The sequence below is a fragment of the Harpia harpyja genome, chromosome Z, assembly GCF_026419915.1.
Source record: "Harpia harpyja isolate bHarHar1 chromosome Z, bHarHar1 primary haplotype, whole genome shotgun sequence".
Taxonomy (NCBI): Eukaryota; Metazoa; Chordata; class Aves; order Accipitriformes; family Accipitridae; genus Harpia; species Harpia harpyja.
In genome coordinates this window covers 111,391,443-111,415,129 of record NC_068969.1, presented here as the reverse complement: position 1 = coordinate 111,415,129, position 23,687 = coordinate 111,391,443, and the positions used below count along the sequence as shown (strand labels likewise).

The window sequence follows — 23,687 nt, the reverse complement described above, 5'->3', positions numbered from 1 at the left end:
TTAATAAAGCTGAAGCTGTGAGATTCTGGCGCTCAAACCTGCCCACAAATTGAACTTATTTTAAATCGAGCATCATAGGATGCTGCCAAATTTCACTTCCTGGTGAAAGAAAACTGAAGCCGAAGCTGAGACACCTCTCTAAAGCAAAAGTTTGGACTGTATTTTTATTCCATAAAAGCTAATTTGCTCAGCAGTTGCTTTCTCCTGAGCTCATTCAGCTTTATTTATGACTGCAGCATTACCGACAAAAAACAAAAACCAAAACGCACACCAGCACAAGGCTGCTGTTTAAGGGGAAGTGTTTAAGACGTTTAGCTATTTCTTAAGAATCTGGGTGACTTTTGTATGAACAGGTAGGCATCTATTAGAGTGGAACTTCACTGAGCAGCTTAATTAGCTCTTTATGCTATTTAATGTTATGATAAATGACTTACCAGAAGTTATTAATTAAAGTATTAAAGTCTCATTATTTGTTAGTAATGGGGCATATGGGAAGAAGGAAAGGAATAGGACTTTATTATTAACAAATTTCAGGGAACAGTGAGTAAATTGGATAAACAGAAGAAATATACATCTGGCTGCTTCCATTTGTTGTATAAATCATTTGATAGTTTATACTTGTTGCAGGAATCCTATAGATACTCATGTATGTCCAAATACTTTAAACTACTAGTACTGTTGGCTGGTGGTTAAAATAAACCTTTCCATAGCCAACTTTAGGAAATCAGGGCTTCCTCAAAGGGAGTTCTTGGCTTCTCAGTGTACATCTGTCTGTATTTAGCCACACATTAAACCCACTGTGTGAATAGTCATTTTACTTTGGCATATTTTTAATAGTGGAAATTGCAAGTGATTTGCTTGTTACTAGCCTGATTAAATGCTGTGTGTCATGGTGACAGGAGATGAACCTCAGTATTTTCTCTGCTCACCCTTTCCCATGTCACACCTTCGGGGAGAGAAGGCTTGAACTTTCCACTCTTCCATCAAGGGTTGGTCTTCAAAATCTCATGTTTATCCAGGAGCTGAGACTGTGTTTGGAGACCAAATTTGCAGTTTCTCTTACCTGCCTTGAGGTGTCTATGGTGCATGTGTGTCTGAGTTAGGTTTCTAGGTTCCCACTATCTGGGCACAATGTGAAATTGAGGGTGTAATTCATCTCATTAGAAATTATGCCTAAATGTTGTCAGAAGAATTTGCCCCTGAATGCTATTGATAATAGTGTTAGATTTCATTTACCTGTAGTGGGAATCCAGATAACTTATACAGATAGAAATTGATACCACAGATATCTGCAGTCACGAGGGAGGAATCTCACCGTGGTTTTTAGTTGCCAGTGTTTTCCTGTGGTGCGTATAGTGATCAAACAGTTCTTTTGCAATGCAAATGTGGGTTCATTGAAAATGCGTGGGAATAACCCAATCTGACGGTGATGAAGGCTTGAATTACTCTGTCAAGTTCACCCTCTGAAAGGAAGAGTTGATGCAATGGAGGAAAATGTCCATGTTGGATAGCTCTGCAGCTTGTACGTTTAAGAAGTATCAGAGAAGCCAATCAGATCCCTTTTAACCTTCAGTCCATTTTCTTCAGATGACTTCTGCGTTGAGATCTTCTCATCTTTTATGAGTGGTTTCTCATTCAAAGCTCTGTCTAAGGGTGGTGCTCAGAAAGCATTACCTTATTGCTCTGATAAGGCAGAAGCAGTTCTGGTTACATACAGAAGCAGAGCGGTTTCGAACTTCCACCTGGACTTAAGTCAGGCATGCAAAGGAGAGAGGTGGAGACAGATTCCCTCAAAAGGCTGATGCTACTCCTTGTTTTAATTAAATGAGTAGATCTTTAAGGGATTCCATAACTTATTTGCACTGCTAAGTGCAAATGAAGCCTCCTACAGAAAATCTGAGCGGATCTTCTCAGACTTCTGCCGAAGCTCCCAGCAGGTCTCAAAGAGACCTTGAAAATTGTTCCTAATGAACGACAATCATAAAAACTTAATCAAAAGAATCAGCACAGATTTTGGTCTCTGTCCAAAGAGTGAGAGAGACAGTTGTTTGGTGCCGTTTCAACAATGAGATGAAAAGGAGAATTCTGGGTCCTATTGGACATTTCCTCCCCACCACAACATTATAACGACCTTGGGAAAAAAGCTAACAAGTTCAACAACAGCTTGAATGCATTGAAATTTGAAAAACTTCATAGGGTTTACATTTTGTCTAATTATGCAGCATGTCAGCTAGGACAAGAAGGAATGTTGTGCTCAGCTGGGGAAATATTTCTGGTCACTGAAAAGTATTTTGGCTAGGTTTTCTCCCCACAATCAGAAAGTGTTATGTGCCAAGCTGAACCACTCTATTTGTTGATAAATTCCAAGTATATGCATATGGAGGGAAAAAAGTGTGCACAGTGAAAGCACAAAGATGAATGACTACTCAGGAAAATGGTCTTGAAGTCAGTGTTGAACATCATTGACAATATCATCTTATGTTCAAAAGTGGTAAAAAATGTGAATAAAATACTAGAAATTACTAGAAAAAATAATGAAAAAAATACTAGTTATAGTATAGGTTCATGGATTATCTATATTTGAAATTAGTCTCAGAAAGGGTATGGGAGAATAGTACAAAAGGTACAGTGGTGCAGGCTGACTTCCATTTGAGGAGATGCTAGGCTGTGGTCTTAACAGCTTCAAAATGAGACAACCAGAGTGGATGGTATGTTGTGACTAATGTCCATAAAATCATGAATGTTTTATGGGGAAGGTACACAGTAAATAATAATTAGTGTTTTCACAGTTAAAAAATAACTATCAGAGGGCACTAAATGAAATTGTCAGGCAGTAGGTTTAAAGCAAATCTGATGATGAATTACTTTGTAATAAAATGCATGGTTAAACTATTAACTCATTGCCAGAACATACTGTAGAGGTCAGATATTAATTATTAAATACAGTCACTGAGATACAAGCTGCGGCTTGGAAAGTACGTAAGATGGTGGAAAAGGGAAGCTATACCAAGAGGAGGTACTATTCTACTACCTCATTGCTGAGATATAAATTATTTTCCTAAGCATCTGCTCTTAATGCTAGTAGAGATAATATAACAGGCTAGATAAGCCTTTAGTTTGACCTCTTATTCTTAAATTTCATGTTGTATTCTTATGCCCTGACTGCCAGATCTAGACCTCCACCCTGGATCACAAGAGGAAAGAGTGTGGATATCCCAGATCCGACTGTGCGTACCTACCAAGCCATAAGAACCTGTGTTGTGTAGCAGGGTGGATGTGGTAGGATTTAGTTGTTAGATGGTTGCAAAGGAATGAATGCAATACAGAAGTAAAAGTGACTAAAATGTATTTGACTGAGGAAGAGGGTCAGTAGGAACACCTTGAGCAAATAAAAGGGAAAATAACGTTTCTTCCAGAAGTTATTTTCATTACTTCTATGTGTTTTAATGTCCTCAAAGACGACAACCCACCAATGTTTTGTCCAATCCAAAGTGAACCCTTAAATAATTAATCTGATTTCGAAGGTACACCACTTCTCTGGAGATGTTTTGAAGAAATGTGTCCACCCTCTTTCAGCGGAACTCAATCCCAAAGCATTTTGTTGGTAATATTTTTGAGTACCCAAAGGTGCTATCCATGGATTTTAGGGACCCTGACCTTCCCCGACAAGTCAAGACTTAATGAGAATAGTTGAACAATTATACATCTGGTCTGCTCTGATTAGGTTATGTCATACTCTTTATGCAGCAGTAAAAAATATTTGATCCTCTGTATCTTTTGATTGTGTTTACTAATTTAGTTGCTTTTCATCTTTCTGTCATTCAAGTACAGACAAGAACAGCCATGCGAAACAGCATTTCAGTGCAAGCAGAGCAGAAGAGCACAAAAATGTTGTTGTTGGAATGCCAGAAAGCTTTGGGTATATGTGAACTGTATCAAAGAGAGGGGTTTAGTGACAAAATGCACCTTTGGCTCAGGAAATGGTGAATCCTAAGATTATATTAAGCCTAAGGGAATGCATAATAATAAAAAAAAGTGGTATTGAAGAATATTTGGCAGGGTGTTTGAGGAAATATCTTGCTGGGGATATTTATTTCTGGTATATCTGGGAGAAAAAAGATGGGACTGAGAGAAGCCAGGTATGAAAAGGAAAGAACTATGAACTTAAAAAAATCATCAGGATGGATGACACCAGGAATGTAAAGTTTCAGAAACAGATTTTTTATTATCTTACAGCTTCTGCAAAGCTCTATAAACAAAGAACTTTTTTATTTTTAAATGTGTACCTAGGTAAACACTGTATTAAAGATGTCAGCACTAAGGTATTGCTGATCTTTGTGCAGGATGGGAAGACATGAAAAGAATTAAATTTTGCACCTGTGCACATTCTGCACATTAGATGAGTAGTTATATTTTACAACAAATCAATACTTTTCATCCTCCAGTTTCTCAAAGAACTTCACACAGTAACTGTGTGTGTGTTTGGAAATCCTGCCACATGCATCCATATATGTCCCTGTATACTGTTAAGGTGGCAGGAAAATGGCCCATATTGCACAAACCCTGAGCAAACACTATGCCTATGTAAAGGGTCTCACTGACTGACACATGGAGCCCTTACCTGAAAAATATTTAAGCTGTTACTGTCCGTGACTTTTGAAACCACTGGCTGCCAAGATTACCATCCCCTGAGCATAAATGGCAGAACAGTGAGTATCCCCACAGCTCAGCAAACCCCCAAAAATGTTTGACAAAACAAACATGTTTTGTCAATGCCTCCAATAAGAGATCATTGAGACATATGTGCGCTCACACACGTTCACGCACACAAAGAAGGAAGAAACACTGAATCCTTTCCTCTTTCAGTATGAAGATGCCCAACTACATCACTCATCTGGCTGCCAAGAAGAGGCTTTGCCTCTTGCCTCTTCAGTTCCTTTCTGGGTTTCACTAATAATGTGTCATTATCTGTAATGATTATAGAAGGTGGAACTACTTTTGACATCCCTTTAGCCGAACTCCTTTATTTTCTTCTTGCCTCCCAGTGTATGGAAGACATGCTATAGGTAGATGACGCTGGAGACTGTTTTCCTAAAACCTGAATGAATCCTGGAAAAGCTACGGATTACAGTAAATTGAAGATGTCAGCATAGCTTGCACTGGAGTGGTGCATAATTCTGGTTATCTGCGACCAAAGGAGGTGATTCAAATCCAAAAGTGATGCAGAGTAGGGCTTCAGGGCTAGCAAAGGGATCGGAGGAGCTCTCAGAAGGAGGAACTACTGAGGGAGCAGAGATGAAATCTCATGGGATTGCTCAGCTCACTGAAGACAAAAGTGGCAGGGAAATGACTACAGTCTCTAAGGAGCAAAGAAAGAGAACTGAAAGGACAACAGTTACACAGGAAATGTGTATGAGCTGACCACATATAAATTTTGGCTGGAAAAAACAGGAACTACAGATGAGAAAAGGAGTTCAGGAGTACCCTCTAACAGGAGAAGGATGGGACCCTCACACCCCTAGAAAGCACTTGCTGAGGTGATTGCTGGCAATATGAGAAACATGGCCTTCGTGACCAAGAATGTCTGATCTGGTCTTCTGACCCACAGTGGATGTCTTCTAGCACTTCAGCAGTGTGGGCACTGCGCATCTACTTAAACCAGTTTTGCTGCTGGCATCTCTCTTCCTCTTCAGTCCCTCTGACTCTCTGTCCCACCTTGTAAAGGTCTTGGAATTGAGACTGTCCCCCTAGATGCTTAGCCAGCACCTAGTCCGTTAGTTAGTCTTGCTTTAAGTATGACATTAAAAGACTACTGTTAATACTGTAATGATCATTACATGCTGAACTTAGTAGAGAACCAGAGCTTAAGTTTTCCATGTGGCCCTAATTCTGTCCTCCTGTGCAAATGAATTGTAAGTTTTAAATTATAAGTCCTCATGCTCTTTCTTTTTATAAATTCAGTTGACTAAAACAGCGAGTTGCTCCATTTTATGCCTGGATTTGGCAGATGCCAATAATCATGTTTCCTTTCCGAACTTGGGAAAAGAGTTTTCTGCACTGAACTGTAGTCTGTATCTTCTTTGCTCTGTGTACACATGTTTGTGTTCGGTTAGAGAATATGAGCAGCCCACAAGACCAGCCCTCCACTCCTTTTCAAGGAGCCTTATGACCTTCTTGCTGCAGGTTCTTCTTTCTGGTTTAGGTGACAGCAGGACAGGGAGCACCACAAGGCAGCCTCACTGGACAAATATTCAGTCCTCGTGTGTCTGCAGTAAGAGAGACAACTTCATTGACCATACATAATAAGCATTATAGCTTATTACAGCCAGGAGGTTCCCAGGGGAATACACCTCTGCCCCAGGAGGAACTCCTCCACCCTCTCTTCATTCACAGGTAGTTGTTCTCACGCTGAGCTGCTGCTGCTGAGCCTGTACTGGAATGAGAGCACAAAAGTTATTTAGTTCCGCTCAAAACTGGATCATATGACAAAACCTGTACGGGAATAGGTCTATAAACAATGTGCAATTCTAAGCAGCCAGCCGTAAAAAGTAATTAAAGAGGTAGTCTAAATCACAACAAAGTGCACAGAATTTTAAATAGCCTGTCTGTGTATTCCTCTCCTTTAGCTAAGTCATTCACAATCACTTGTTGGTTCTTTTAACTACATATTAAAACTTGCCTCTTCTACAGAGTAAGCATTCATATAAACAGAGATCAAATCCATTCTCCTAAATCTCTTCCCTTTAAACTTTCTGAGAGTATGGGAAGAGATTGCAAGTAACTGAGCTGCAACTTGACTTTCCACCCCAGCAAACCTATTGCCAGGCGCTGGGTCTTAAGGATCTGCAGGGATGAAGGATAATAATCTGCTGCTCTGAAAGAGCAGCCTCTGAAATGGTCTCTGAGTACTCCAGGCTCTGCCTCTTATCCATCTCCTAGCCATACAGATGCCATGAAAATAACCCGCGGACTTAGTAATGAAGGCAGCCAGTGGTGTATTGAACTTTTCGGTGTGCGTGGGTGCTGCTGGCTGGGGCTCTTCGGTTAGCAACAGAGGTGAGTCTTACCTTGAGAAGTGCCACAGTGCAATGCACAGATGGTAGCAGGACTACCAGCAGGGGTGGGTTCAAACAATAAATTTTCCTTTCATTTAGCAATGCCACACTGTCCCACACCCTCACAAGTAGTTAACGCGTGGGTTGGATTCAGCTACTGTGATTAACAAAGCAGTAAGTCAGCGAACCTCCATGAGCATCCATAGCTCCTAAAGGGTCCAAGGAGACGAGGTATTGTCAGTTCACCTCCTTCATGCGTTTGTCCTTGCTTTGCTTTTGTTTGCATTTTTCGTTAAGCTGTTCTCCTGGCATCAGTTTCACACCATTTTGTTTTAACTCACTACATGCCTCCTATCCACACATAGACACCCTTTTAACCTAGCGATGTACTCTCTGCTCTGGCCACTTTGGGGTTAACCTGGGATGTTTTGGTCAGACGGTAATTGCCACAAAACCTTCCCCAAACTTTGCAGACATGGAACTGATATTTTTACAGTCAGTGCTGAGTCGCTGCTGGTTGTAATCCACAGCAATGCACCTGGATGCAATTGTGCTTGGATAACTAAACCTGACTGATGTGTTTCACTTAGTGGGGACTCCACTTGTTTCATTGTAAAGATTAGAGAGTGATTCAGCATTCATGAGAAAATGTGGCAACAAAAGGTTAGCTGAACAGTGCTAGGAGTGGAGCCATATTGGGAGCAATTGAAGGAGGAAATGGTCTGGATTTATTGTCTGCATTAAAGATATTGTGGGTCCCATGGATACCAGGAGTGTCATGGAGACACAGCTAATAGGATTTTTATTGGATTATTGTCGGGCTGTTGCACCTGCTTCTGAAGGGGACGGTGCGGTTGGTTTTCTGGCACAATCCTTGAACAAGGAAGCAGAAAGGAGCTGCGGGAGCTGGAAGCTCCAATATTAATTTTTAAGGAAACTTTTACAATTGCCTCAAAGCCATTTCAAGCAAGCCACCAGCCAGTGAGTACCCCTTCTGTCCCTTTACAAAATGCTCATGCATAGAAAATGTATTGCTGAAATGAATGAAGACACCAAGGACCTAGCTGACAAGTCTCTACTCTCCACAGTCCAGATCTAGGCTAGATTTTATTCCAATTAACTTGAAGGAAGGTTGTTGGTTTTGTTTTTTTGGTTTTGTTTTTTTTTTTAATTGCAATTTTGATTACCACCGTATTTCTGTTTCTTCACGGTAACATTTAGCAATCCATTTGGTCTCTCCTTTCCCCTGTCCCCAGTGTGTTAGCTAACAATACTTTCCTCCTCTGCATCTGTAAGTATTACAAGATTTTGATAAAGGTTCAAGGCGAGTGCCCTTTGTGGTCATTTCATTCCCTGCAGATCTCACACAGTTTGCTTCTATGCTTCACATTCAGCAAACAATTTCCCAGCTCCCTGTTTTTCTTTTTATTTATTCAAAGCAATCAAAGCACATTTTATCCAACAGAGAACTGAGCTGATAGGAAAAAAAAGGAAGTTTCCATCACCAGTTCATTTTCATTTTCACCCCTGGTTTCTAATGAAAGTGAACATTAGAGAAACTTGAAAGCCATCTAAATTCAGGTCTCAAGCTAAACACATCTAGTGTTGATTTAAGAGTGTTTTATTAGATTTTAAGTAGGTTTGGATGAATAATTTGTAACAAGCGATCTCATGAATTGTATCTCATTTCTTTGTTCAAGAGTTACTTGCAAAGGGAGTCAAATTATTCCATCCAGGAGCTAATTCAAAGCTCTCTGTAGTTAATGGAAGGAAATCAATACATTCTGGATTAAGACACAAAATATATTTTATTGAATAATGTTGGTCTTGTAATTTATTCACAAGAACCCACCCCTAAGATCCTCCAGTCTCAGAGAAGTTGTGCTTTAATATCTATCTGTAATACATGCAGTTCTGTCCCCACATATCAGCATCCTGTGACATTTTTGTCTACATTTCCTTTACAAAGACAGCACCTCCTGGAATTTTCTACTAATGCCTTGTGAATATTTTGCATCTTTTACTTTAAAGGTATTGTTGTAGAAAGTATATTTGCCAGTTAGCAATTGTAGGTAGAAAACCGAGATTGTGGATCTCTGAAGTCAGATACTTTAACCTCCAAATGAATAATGACCTCTCATTTTCAGTTAATATTATCATCAAGGATTACAGTCAGTGGCTTCTCCACATCTTTTTTTCCTCCCTCCTTCTTTTTACTCTTTTCCCTCAGTGATGTTGTTTACTTGCCTGTATACTAGTCTCTTCTTCCAACAACTCGACCAACCCTAAGGATGTTTGTAGCTACTTCTAGTACTATTTTATCATTTAGTTCTTCACATGAACTGCCTAATCTTTTCTTTCTCATTGAATCAATTACTTTCTCAGCTTTCTGATTTTTTATTTTATTTTTTTAGCCTTTTGGTCCATCACACTCTACCCACTTTCTAGTAACCAGTTCTCCAGTTCTCATATTTTTGTTCCCTTATTTCCTTTTGTTTCATGCATTATTAGAACAGCAGTCAACATAGCACAGTATGCTGTGCCTCAAGAGTGACTAATTTCTGATTCTGATAATGAATTTAAAGAAAGCCCACAGATGAAAGGGAAGTCATATAGTTTAAAATATGTTTTGTATTGAAAGAGATATCATTTCAATTCCAGACAATTTTGAGGTTGTATCATGTCTTTGTGATCAGTTCCTCACCTCCAGGAAGTATATCACTAACAATAATGCTATGCTGGAGATGTAATATAAGAATTCAAATTGATAGTGAAAAGAGATAAGAATAAATTGCTTAGATAAGGCAAAACCTTCCAAAATCATGCTTGCATTTTAACTTTGCTTTCTCATTAATATGCTATTACTAATTCAGGATCAATCGAGTGACATCTATACTGGCACACTGCTAGAATTTTCCCTGATGTGTTATTGGCCATTGGCAAATAACTGTCCCAAGCACTTCCTCTGAAGAATTTGGGAATTTAAATATTACGGAGTAATTTTTAAAAGAGAGCTGATGGTCTCCCTAGTTTGGAGGGTAAAAGACCTTAACAATAAGTATGTAGGCTTTTCATGACATCCTCCCTCCTTGCCAGAGTGTGGTCCTGAGTGTGCTTAATTTTCTAGTATCATAGAATCATAGAATCATAGAATCTAGTATTCTAGTATTCTAGTATTCTGTATTCTAGTACAGGTGAATCCCACAGTACTTATTGCATTATCATCGTTTATAGTGCAGGTGCCTTCATGCAAGCACTTGGCTTTCTCCACATCTTCTGAGGCACCTATCAGCATTTCTGTTCCTTTGTAATGTCTAATAATAATAATAACATCTAAAATTATCCCACCTACTTTATAATTTGACTTGTCTTAATCCTAGTGGATTAAGCTACACCCACTTTAAGGTGTATTTCAGGAGTATACTTTTGCACCCAAAGAATGGTGATGGGTAAAATTTAACAGAAAGTCTTTAGATAAGGAAGTGCCTACTCTGAAATACTGTCAAGGAATATAAACTACCATTTCAGTTACACACTTGCTTTGATGACATTTTTATCTACACAGAGTATAGGTGTGTATTTACACTTTGACAATAATAGATTTTTATAATTAATAAAAGTGAGGGAAGACAATTCATCTCAGCATAAGGTAGGTCGAATAATTGCCTTCTGCAGCTGCTTTACGAACATAAAGGTGGCCTGAAATTACTAGCTCAGGGATCTAACTCTGAGACTTTTAAAGCTAGGTAAGGCAAATTCTAACCTTAACATTTCTCTGTCTCAGTTCTTCCACCTGGAAAATGAAGAGAATCTGAAATCCGTACTCATTATCTCACTAACATGCACATAATATTTAAGGTGCAAGCTTGAAGATGTGACGGTAGAAGGCAGTTTAGAACTAATTAGCCAAGCAAGAAATCTATTCCCAGTTTACTAGAGGAAAAGAGCTTGACCAGATAAAGGGAAGAGGGCAAGGTACTGAATTATCCTGCAAGTGACCTATCTGTTTGGGCTATGAGATGATTAGGATATGGATTGTACGTTTTAACGTGCCATCTAACTCATGCAAGGCAGAACAAACACAGAAGTTGGCTGCATTTAAATTAGAAATGTTAAAATATATCTGTAATCACTCAATTAGACAGTTCTGGGACAAGCTCATGGAGTTCCTTCACCCCCAAGGATGTGTTTGCTAGGGTTGGCACTGGTGTGGATATATCCGTATTTCATTCCATCACTTAGTTTGCATATACCCTCTGTGCCTCCAGGCACTCTCTCAAGGTAGGTAGTACTAGAAAAAGCTGAAAAAAGGAGATGAATGTGTACCACAATAATGGAAACTCGGCTCAAAAGATTTGAAGAGAAAAGAGGGATTGCTGGTATTCCATGCAGTGACCTAGCTCTGATTGTGTGTGAAGTTACTGCCTGTAAAATCTGCCAGTTTAATATATCTAGAGAATAGTTAGTTTTATTTATTGGCCATTCTGGAACCTCCTACAAAAAGAGCAGGAGAATCTTGCCAAAGTGTCAGCTCTGGTCAGGGACACAATATCATAAACAGAAAATGCAATATTAGAGAAACACTCATGGTGAACAACACACCACCTTGTATTGATATAAATGAGATTAAAAAGAAAAGTTTGTTTTGGGTTAAAACTCCCCCCCCACACTCCCGCTTTCTATTTTCTTAGCTGAAGTTTAAAGTTTTGACCATTTCATTCTTGTAATTCCAAATATAAGTAATAAGGCTGCTACTAGAAAGCATTGACTCATAATACTCACTAATATTGCTCCTGAGAGAATAGTAGGGTCATTAACAAAACACAGTCATCACGTCTATGGTCCTCTATGGCATCAGCCCAAGCTTTGTAAAAGAGTGTTCCTCCCACAGGGGTTGTGAGCTAATTCAGATTTCTGCCAGTTTCCAGGATCAAACCCATGAGTTCAAAGGATTTATCTTGACAATTGGCTGCCGATTCCAGTGCTCCTGTTCCTAGGTAAGAACAGCCAAATGTCTCACTGCTCTCAGACATGATGCAGGATATGCTTCCAGAGTCAATAGTAATAATGACCCATAAGACACAGAAATGCAGGAAAAAAAATCCCTATACATACATGACGTTGATGCATTTCACCCAGTCTTTTGACATCTAAAAGAGACACATTTATAGAGCAGTTGATTCCATCCCAGCAAGATGCCTGTAAGACTTCAGGTATATTTCCCTCCATGATGACAGAGGGAGCCTAGATGTCAAACTCTGAATTAGACAACTAGATACTGAATCCAAAATTAGGTGAGATGAGTCCCAGCCTAGAAGCAATACTTCATATAGCTGCTGAGGTGAAGGGAGAACTTTGTCCCACACATGCCCTCATCTTATTTATTTGTTTTGCAAAGCACTGCGTTTAGGTGTTTAGTTGCTATACAAAGACAAAGGTTCTTGATGATCAGCATAAATGATACGTATATCATATCATTGATCCAGAAGTCTCTCTAAATTTGCAAAAATGGCAAACAGCGTGGTCTGTGCAATCACTCACTCTCCCAAACATGAGTCTTGTCTTTCTTACTTTTGTTTTTGATTCTCCTCCCCATCCCACCGGGAGTGGGGGGAGTGAGCTAGCAGCTGCGTGGTGCCTAGTTGCCGGCTGAGGTTAAACCACGATAGCCTGTATTATGTTCTTAAATCAGCCAGTAAACCAGCTGGCCAGTGGTGACTGCGGTGGCATTTTCTCATCTTAAGGCCAGGCCACAAAATAATGAACAAGTAACAACCACCTTAGTTTCATCTGGGCTGATGAAATAAACAGAGTTCAGATATGAGATGGATTTGAACTGGTAGTTTAAAAAAAGAAAATTCCTCCTTATCTTTGCCATTATCAGACGTGAAGATTCAGTTGACAGCATAAGACATTTCTCAGAAAATAAAATTGTGTTAAGAAATCTCGTGCTGAGGTTAGATTTGCCGAAAGATTAAAAAAAGTTTCGTGAACACTTCAACAAATATAGGCAAAGTACTTACAGAGCTTGGCCCAAATTTTAAGGTAGAATGTGCCACGTCTTTTGAGAGTAAAGGTCATGAATATAGTTAATGTGGGCTGACATATAGATATACTTTGTAAAACATTCATTTTTCCTCATCATTTTTTTATATAAGAAACTCACAACCATTCTTTTAGTTGTTTTAATTTTAGTATTGTTGGAGTGGTTCACACCTGAATTTTAGATGACATGCCTGACTCACAGACAGTATGAAAGAGACTCTATTTAAAAAATATAAAAAGAGACATATGGAGATGACATTATAAGGATCAAAACACAAACTGTCTTATATACTAGATTTGAGTAAACCTCTGAACTTTCAATTGTTAACTTTAAACTGTTTAGCAGTTTCTCTGAGATTCATTTATTTATTCTTTGCATATGATTAAAAAAAAGCCCATGTAACTATGCATGTTATTAAAATGTTGTCATGGATCCAACGTGTAGTCTTAAATATCAGAGTCAGTACACTCAGTGACAGTTTATTCAATTACTATTAAAAAGTCAAATAGAATATTTTTCAACCATCTCATTTTGGTCTTAAGGACAAGAAAAGCACTGTTTCACATGACGTAGGAGGAAAAAAGAATTGCCTGATTCAAGGAAATAGGTCTGATGATGAAATTTTTGCTTTTCTGAAATCAACCCTCAAATTCTCTGAGTTCACAAAAGGTCAGTTGTATATTTTTCTCCAGTGATCACATAAAATCTTGGCCTTCAAAATAAGAACAGTCCTGTTAAAAAGTTTTGCTTAAACTGCAGAGCAATATCTGTCATATATGTTATTTTATTGGAGATGTCACTATTGCTCATTGAGCAACAACTTTTTTGATAAATAGTACTAAAACTATGTAACTGGCTGAATACTTCATGAGATCATTTGTTGAGCAAATCCCTTGAATTTTGTCAATGGGTATATTCATGGAATAGTGTAAGAGAAGCTCTACGATGAAGTCTTATGGTTGAGCAATACATGAAATGGCTCAAATGAACAAAGAAGTTGTTTGCATTTTTTGCTTCAAGTCAGTGCAAACGTGAACCAAATGTCAAGTTTTGAAAGGTTTGGTTGACTCATCCTTCCTCCTCACCTCACCGTTATTTTTCACTTCACTCTGCTTCTTGGTTTTGGTAAAGAGTAAAAACACATGCACAGCTAAACTCTGTAAAAGCCTTTCAGACTGCGTATTCTCTTAGAAAACATAGGACTTTCAGCCCTATTTTGCAAAATCAAAAAGCTCAGCTAGGTGAGGGTTTTCCTCCATATCAGCCTTTTGCCAGACATATTAATTTATTCTCCTGCCTCCTGCTTGCACGTTCAAGGAACTATCCACAGGGTTATTTTCTCTCCCCAAATACTGATTTCTGCCGAGATGATCTCCTTTCTTTCCACCTTCAATTAGAAACAGTGGAGACAGGCTTAGCTCTGCAGCCATGTGTTTATAAGCGCATGTGCGTTTACATGCACTCATTGCAAAATGTGCTTTGACAGCCCCCTGCTAAGGCTTTTCCCAGATTAAGGAATCGTAAGCAGCTTTGGACTGCTTGACCCTGCTGGTTCATCATTTATGATGTTCAAAACACGTACATGGCCAATTTGAGTTTATCTAAACACTTAAGAAGAAACTCTTCAATTAAAGATCATACTAAGTGACACTGACAGTAACTCTCTTACCAATATGGTGCAGCTAAATCACCATCAGATGCTGGGAAGAGTGCTCTTCCCTTCATAAGACAAATCAGAGAGCATCGTATTTGGAGCAGTTCTTTCTTAGAACTCATTTTTCATAACCTTGAAATGAAAAAGTGGTTTACCATCAAATGTTCCAGCAAGATTTCACTGCAGAGTTTTGCTTGGGATATAATTTCTGAATGCCTCCGCTTCAATGGAAAGAAAAATATATTTATATATAAAAAGGAATGCTACCATGTTTTTTTCAGTATCAATCACACAGATCGCTTTATCATTTTAGTAAATGATGCCATATAATCTTTGTGTCACATCAAACACCAGAGCAATAAATTCACTGGGGGATATTTACAAAGGTATCCAGGCTGAATTGAGATGTCTTCTAGTCCTTTTTCTAAATTGTCACATTTACTGCCTGCTGTAGAAAGGGGAAGCCACCAATTGATTTCTAATTCTGCAAACCCCAGGGTGTAAATGTGATTAGCGGTAATTGGAGAAGTTCAGCAACTGTTAATTTCTCCTCTCTTTGTTGTTTTTCCTATTTAAAATATTAACGAAATGCGTATGTAGGCCAAAACTGACTCCGATGCAGCTGAACAAAGGATACATATTTAATCAGAGCTGTGGGACCCCGATGCGGTTGTCTGAAACAAATGTGACATGTGCTTCCTCTCAAAAAAAGTCAGGCAGCTAATAAACAGCATCAGTATTTTGTTGTAATGTTCATTGTCTACATGATGTCGAGTTTAATGGCATTACGCTATGTAAAAAAGCCAGAAGTACACTGCTAAATTTGTCTTTCCCAGTTGGCTGTCCCTGAGGAGATTATAATGCAAGCAGTGGCTTTGTTTGTTGCATGCATAAGCGTGCACATGTTCCTAAGTTTTCAGTTGTAAAGGAAGGTGGCGAGAATAGACATTAACCCCTGCATGGCTGAGCGTCTCCTTAGAAAGAAGCAGTTTTACTGGAGCATCAAGTTGGAAAAAATAGGGTTTGCTCTCTAACAGCGTAATATCTCACTTGTTTTTTTCTAGACAAGATTCTCCTCCATCCATTGGTACAAAGGTTTGCTAATACTTTTTAGCAAGGAAATGGCTCTTATTTTTCAGCCCTACAAAGGAACCTATGTTTACCTTTAGTTCCTAGCATTAAATATTTTTCTTTACTAACCTAGAACCAGGAAGGTCACGTGCACAACAGTGTGTAGTCCTACTCAAAATGGTTTGAATATCTCAGGAAGCCAGCTGGAAGCCTTGGTTAACTTGGTGTGGATAGCTCACTCTTAGATGGCTAACACTAAGTTAGATGGATCTCATCTCTAACTCTTTTGAAGCAAGAATCTTATCTGGGAATGCCTGAAAGAGAGTTCAGTGAGTTAATAGAGATGTTGTTGACAAAGGCAGAAAGGTGCTCTGTGGAAACAGGTCTTCATAGAAATGCCCTGAGGACATCTTCCCTTTGCGTAGTGGTGTGGCCAGATGGGGCTTACCGTTTGGAAAGCTAAGGACCGGTAATGGCAGGTGCCAAATTCCATTTCTGAAAGGCTGGAAGATTGCCCCAGGTAGGCATAGTCATGGCTGGAGTTTGAACATTTCTAATTACCGTCCTGAAAGAGCACAGGTATTACAGAGATACACCCCAAAACAGATTGCTTGGAAAGGCATGAGTATGTTGGGAACAGGAGCCTCACCAGAGTCATCTGGCCCTAAGCTACAGGGCTCACCCTAAAGAGTTACCACCACCTCGCCACGCTGTTTACCACACAGGGACCCCCAAAACTTCAATTTGCCCGGCTCACAGGAGATCAGTAGTAAACTAAACCCCTTTGTAATAGTTCCAAAGATTATTCCTTAGCAGGTTTTACTTCTATACGAAGAGAAGGAAACCAAAAGGCTTTGTATATCTCAACACTCGCGTTATCTGACGCTTAAGAGATTCAGGAAACAAGAGTTCCTGGTGTTCAAATGCAGAAGTATTGATCTCACAGAGAAACTTCCAGTTTGGGAATATCTTTCCCTCTTGGATTGACAGTAATTAACACCCTGTAAGTATAACTTTTATGTCTGCCTGATGTTTGTTGTCTGCTCTGCTCTGTTGCGAGCTAAGGAAGTTTACGAGATGGAGCAGAAGTGCCACCCTCAGCTCAGACAGGGTGACCATAGCGATGTGAAGATTCGGCTGACACAGGGAGGGGCACGGAAAATAGATCCACATCACATTGTGAGATGGAATAGATATCTCCAGACTCCAGTTCTGCCACCTCTTGATAATTTATAAATTTAATTTGTCATTTATTCTATATTTCTTTCACTGGAAAACACAACTTTGACTTCTTTTGCAAAGATATGTCAAGAGACTCATTGTCTTTTTGCTCACTTGACCGTAACCAAGGTCATAAGGATCCCAAGTATCATGAGCAGAATGAATCTTCTGGTTTTCTGTATTTTGAATTGTGTTTGGCATTGCTGGTCTATTTTCATTTGGCAATCCAACCTTGACTTTAAAATCAGTATCTATTGCTAAAACATTTTTAATATATTATGAGATATATTAACACAGTATTAATATTATATAATAATATCATACAATAATTGCATAATAATATAATATATATCATATAGTATCTTATGCGTGCAGTACACATTTATATAGATTATTTTATTAATTTAAAAAATACATTCTTTATACACGCACACACACCTATAAACACAAATGCACACGTACACATTTGCAACATTTTCCATAGAACAAATACTGAGCTTGGTAACTAAATAGCTACAGGTGGGACTGCTTTCCCTTCTCTAGTAAATTCCAATGCTTGCTGCTATTTATTTAATGATTAATATTTCTAAGACACCTTTTTAAGTGTAATAGAGCAACTTTTTCCTTCTGTTTTCTCTGGATTACATCCCAGATACAGAGAGGCACCATCATACTGAAAGTCAGAAACTGGAAACATGCCCCCTTGCTGTTTTGTTATCTGTTATGAAGTAAGATGGAGTTGTCTGAGCGTTTTGTTTCCTCTTCTGGCTGCTGTTAAAAACAATTTTTGGACGGGGTGTTTTGTTCCAATGACACACTACACAGCCCTATTCTGTACATGGCACACCTGAACGTGGGCTTCAGGGAAGCATTTCGGACACTGCTGGGCACTTCTTTCCCTGGTGTGCACCCCAAAAGCTTACATCATGCACAAACCCACCTGTGACCTGAGCTACCTTTCAGAAATATGTGTTTCTCTCTGCTGAAAACTAGAATGACTATGCCTAATACATTTAAACGAAGTGAATCAAGGCCCTTGCTCTGCCATTGTCAGAGAAATAAATATGCTCTTATAAATATGCTATATATAAATATACCCCCTCTAAACAAACCTACTGCAGATTTCCTCCAAGAAGTACCTTCTGGAAGAAGTGGTACCATTCACCTCATTAAAGGATAGCTCCAAAGGCTGGAGAATAGTCACCGCAGTACCTCCATACATGCAATAAAAAGACATGTGTCTTCAGAGTATGAGTCAAATTATAGGACTCCAAATATCTTTCTGACTCCTCGATTCATGAGGGAAGCCTTAAGAAAAGGAGGGGTTGGACTCAGCTGGCTTAGCTTCAAATACCTAAGTCGCCTGTAGGTATTTACATCTGGGCTTATCCCTCTTAGGTTGCACTGATATTTGGAGGAAGGCTTGTCAGTATAGTCAATGGAATCATTATTCATCTCATGAAATACATACAAAACTTCAGTCACGTGAAAGACACTACAAGCTCCATTGACTGCATGCACTACATTTCTAGGGCAACCAACTTGGACGCGAACACCTACGCTGTAGACACCTGAGGTGGGAGAGAGGAATCTGACAAAAAGCTCCCAGCTCCCGAATGTAATTTTTTGCAGAGTAGAACTCATTGTCATGAATTTTGTTTAAACTCCACTTCTTTAAATGAAATTAAAAATAATTAAAAAAAGGAAAACCAACCCCTTCAGTTTTCAAACTTATCCTTTTTTCCAGTTTTAGTAGAAGGAAAAAAAAGGGAAAGCAGAGTAAAAAGGAAGCATTTTTCACAGAAGAGCTTGAAAGAAACAACAGTTAAGCTCCTCCTTTGATCAGGAGAAAAGTATAGTTCTTCACTGGATACTGTAGTAATGAAGTAAATGAAGTTTAATGAAGTGAAATTATAATAAATCCCACTCCTCGTAGAACAGTACCCAGATTGAAAACAGACAGACATACCGCATGAAATGCTGTCCTTGTTACATTCCCAAGGAAAACCCATTACTAAATAGTTTCTGGAGTCAGAGGTTTGAATTTTTTTGCTGTCTCCTTTTATGTATCCCTCTCTCCTCATTTCCATCTCTGCCATTAGCCATTATACCCCCCCACTTAGTTCTCTGCCTCCTTCTATTGTGTCTCCTTTCAGGGAGTGCTCTTACTAAGTCTTTTTATCATGCTAACCTTCAGCTTGTTTGGAGATCTCTCATAAGAACTCATTTTTCTTCTCGGTAATGAAAAGGCAGTTCTAAACAGAAAGCATGCAAGAAAATGCAGTTAATAAAGATGCTGAGAGCTATTCATACCTGAGTGAGGCGTTGATATGTCTAAACTGCTGAACAAAAGAAGTCAAGGACCAATTTCTGGCCCAGGGTCTGTGTGACAGTGACTGGCTCACATCCACATTGCTGCTATAGAGATCTCTGTCTTGGAAAATTGTCTTGGAGAGAGTTTATTGCCGTGGTCCAAAGCCGAGCCGAAAGAGGGCTATCAGTGATGTGGCTTTAGTTCTTATGCTTTCTTTTTGATTTATTTCATGGTAAAGGTGAACCCTGTGTCTCCTACTCAAGCCAGCTATGAAGAATACCATGGATTTTTAAACCTAGATTATAGACAGATGAACAACACTTGGTTACAATACTGTCCACTGATCACCATAATACGTCTGAAAACACTTATTTCCCCATGTGTCACTGACATACTCTTATTTCTGCTTTTAGGCTGCTGTTTAGATACCACGGAGATGGGTTCTATATAGCTTTGTATGCAAATAATTTTAGAAAAGCTTGCACTTCTGTAAGCATTTGGCTCATATTTTTGGTCTGAGTGTTCACAAAAATGTTGGGCTTCAAAGCTGATAGAAAAAAATTGTTCAGCCACAAAGAACGTCTTGGTGGAAAATAAATGTTGTGCCTTTTATACAAGATTAGCAAGATGAGAGGAAATTTTTACTTTAGAGCTCTTCAGCTCCTGTTACAACTAGCCTGTGTCTTTATTTCTCAATTTGCCTATTTTCTCTCTTCTTACAGCCTGCTCCACCCACATTTTCTCCCTCGAACAACCATAAAATTGCATTTACAGCTAATTTGCTATGCTCAGAAACGCAATTTAGATTCCTTAAGTGAGGCTGCCTCTTTCAAAAAAGAGAGGTCTCACTGCTTCTTTTTTTACCTGGCATACATCTAACCCTGCTCCTCCAGAATGGCAAGTATGATAAATGTGTCAAAAACATTCACATCAAAACCATGTGATATGAGTTGTTATTTTGACTTCTGTTGACACCTCCTGTTCTCTTTCACCCAGATGTTTCCATGAAGTAGCACAAAACTTTTTTTTTCTTTCTTTCTTTTTTTTTTTTTTTTTCCCTCAGAGTAGAAACAGGCATTTCTGTTTCTAGTGAAACTGAAAGTCTTTCCTTCCTCTATTACTCTGTATGTGGGGGGGTGCTTTTATGCAGGTGTACATTTCTGTACTGGAACTGTCTTCAAGACCTGGGGAGGCTTTCTGTCTAAACATATCTTTGATTCACAATGAACTAGCTATAGATTTTTCCATTCATGCAAACCCTGCATGCATCTGCAGATATTTAGCTCGAAGAGATTGCTCCCCACCCAAAGAGATCAGATTATCACAAGATAAAAAGTCAGTATTTTGGAGGCCAGAAGATGCATTTTTTATGGCTTTTAAGTCATAGAGTGTTAAAGGTGTCTAGACGCCTGACTGCTGTTGAAGTAATTGGCTTTTAAATACCTGCAAAAGGATAATTCTAGTGATTACTGATGGAAAAGTTCAAAACTGCAAGAGTTATCCAAGGCCCTGTGCCCTGCGGGACATCCAGCCATGACTTAGAAGCTCAGGATCCTGCTACCAGGTACTGAAGAAAGAGATGCCTATGAAAGCTGCTGTGGCCACCAGCAAGGAGCTGCCTAACTAGCCACAGGGAATGTCCAGGAGAGGAGTTAGGACTGCCAGGTAATCAGCAAGGCACCTAACTATGGATCTGAAAGCAAAGTCTATTTTTATTCAACATTTCCTAACGTGACTCTCTCCTGAAGGCAGAGTGCCAGCGTGGGCAACTGGACAAAGGTGCCCTTAAATCCAGTAAATTGAACATGAGTGAGGATGCTCCTTTAGCAACGGAACTCTTTTCAGGCCCTACCTGTACCTGACCTGAAGCAAAGACTTGAATCCTGACGCTCTTCGTCCCAGTGGGGTGCCCTACCCATGAAGATACTGCATGTCTGGGGCATATCCCCCTCTCTTCTCCACATTCCACACATTCACCCCAGTCTGCAAAAGAGTATGTCCTAAAAATGCATATTCTAAAGGTTTTCACAGCATTAGGACCAGGGGGGATCATTGTAACAATCTACTTAAACCAGAAGATTTTACCCAGTGTTTCCTCTGTTAAAACCAATACCCTAAATTAGACCAATCACACTCAGAAGGAAAGACAGACAAGATTTAAAGATTCGCATGATGGTAAATCCACCATATCCATTGGTAAAGCTGTTCCAGTGATTAATTGCCCTCACTGTTTAAAAAATTACATCTTGCTTCCTGTTTGAATTTTCCAGTGCTACTTCAATTGTTTCAGTCACAAGTTTCTTAACTTCTAGGTTCTGGCCACAACAGGAAACAGAAGTGCCAAAATACCATGAAAAAATATTTTTGTCTTGTTTTTCCTCCCTCAGAAGGAGAAGGAAGCAATGAAACTAGTGAAAAAGAAACTAGAGGTTTGCTCAGTCTGGACACAGCTTCACCTCTAATCAGAGTCCGCAGAGGAATTATTTAAGCTAATTTCTGGTTATCAAATCTGTCTCAGCATTTTTTTCTCTAAAGTTTCTAAATCTAAGATACCCGGTAGGTGAAGTAGCTCATCCCAGCTGAATGACTGAGACTGCGATTCAAACAGCATTAACAACTGTACAAATGCTTATGTGTTTTTCCACTGCTGTTCAAAAATTTGGCAAGTCACACAAGGCTGGGATTAATCAGAATTCTGGCACGTTTTGATTTGGGTCTAAGTGATGCACTTTGTTGTCTTACAGCATTTAACTATTAATTCACCTACTTTCTTCCCATCTGATTGCGGGGAAGCTAGCTCTGCTCTGGGCATGTTATTCGATGGTTTCTGACTTTCTGCCTGTGTGTTTCTCTGCAGCAACTGGCAGGAAAACATGCAGCAAGGGCACTTAGTGCACCCAGGGAGAATGAAGCATGTGTTTACATCTCTTCCTGAGCCAGGGTCAGAACGGCGGTACTGGACTAGCTCGTTTGTTTTATTCTGGCTTCTTAACATCAGGAGCTGAGTTTAGCTTCTCCTCCAAGAAGTGTTTTAGTGTCAGCTTGGATTTAAGGGTAAAAGTCTGGTCATGTGTAACATCATCCACAATATTTGAATTGTTAGTAAGATGAAAATTCTTGAGGTTTCTTATGACTTTCTTTCCTCATTCCTTTCCTTTTAATGTGCTGCTTTAATAGCAGGATGAATGTATGTTGTCCATTTCAGTTTACACATGGTTCTACCATTAAGCACCTGGATTTGAAGTAGTTTCTTCCCTGAGGATTTAAATTAATGTATTGCCCCAGTTTCAGGATCCAGGTTACTACGAGTTAGCTATGTGCCACAGGAATATTAGCTCAGAGAACGCTGTAGCTGCTTGTACTGCAAATGCAGCTCTCTTGCTGGTCATAATAAAAGAAATCAGCTTGTATTTCTTTAATGACAAAGCCTCCCTGTGTATTAATTTGATTCTACATGACAATACATCTTGTCAGAGCAGCCTGACAAATGTGAAAACATACACTAAGAGAATTGTCAGTAAAGTAATTTATGTCAGGAGGTTGATGATCTTTTGCTCTGTGTTGCATGGCTTTACTGCTGTTTAGAAGCAGAGCTCAGGAAGGGTCCCTAGAAATGAAATCACTTATAAAATCATTTGTTGGCAAAATCAGTTCTAAAATAAACTTGGATTTCCGGTGCCTGTTTCAAAATATAATCTAGTACTCATATTATATGCTGTTATATTAATATATAGACCTTGATTCCCGGGCTAAATACCTGTTTGCATCTTTGGTTTAGATTCATTGTATTACAGAGCTGGGATTTGTACTGTGAGGGACTCTGTTCCTTGCAGCAATTTGAAAAGGCTTTTTGTATTAATCCATAAACGTTATGATAGTCTAGCAGACAAAGAAAGGCACAGTAAACTGGATACTGAACTTATGACAATACCAAATTGGAAGTAAAATGGGAATACAAAATGGAATTTGGATTGAAATCTGACATTTGGTTTGGAATTTAGTTTGAATTATTGAAACAGTGTAATTTGCCAAGAATTAATTAATGCCCTATCATTTTACTCTCTAAAATCAAGACTGGTTCTTTTAGATAAGATATGCCATACTGACAAGTTACTGATTTCTTTTTTTTTTTTCCCTTTTCACAGGTGGGAAGAATTTATCTCGTCTAATCCAGGAATCTCTGGGTAATGTTATGTAGTTAGATAAGTTTATGCCACAGGTTAATCTTGATGATTATAATAGCCCTTTCTGACCTGAAAGCCTATAAATTTCGTACGCTGTTATTTTAATTCACCTTAAGTAAGATGTGCTAGCATATATCCTTTG

At 39.0% G+C, this 23,687-nt stretch overlaps 1 long non-coding RNA gene across 1 annotated transcript; it reads right to left on the bottom strand.

Annotated features, from left to right (window-relative positions):
- Window positions 1–6,361: 6,361 nt before the first annotated feature.
- Window positions 6,362–11,901, bottom strand: LOC128136536 (uncharacterized). Its single transcript, XR_008233400.1, has 3 exons — window positions 11,838–11,901; window positions 7,068–7,264; window positions 6,362–6,433 (listed from the first exon to the last, which is right to left on the bottom strand). It is a non-coding gene; the product is annotated as an uncharacterized LOC128136536 (long non-coding RNA).
- Window positions 11,902–23,687: the final 11,786 nt, after the last annotated feature.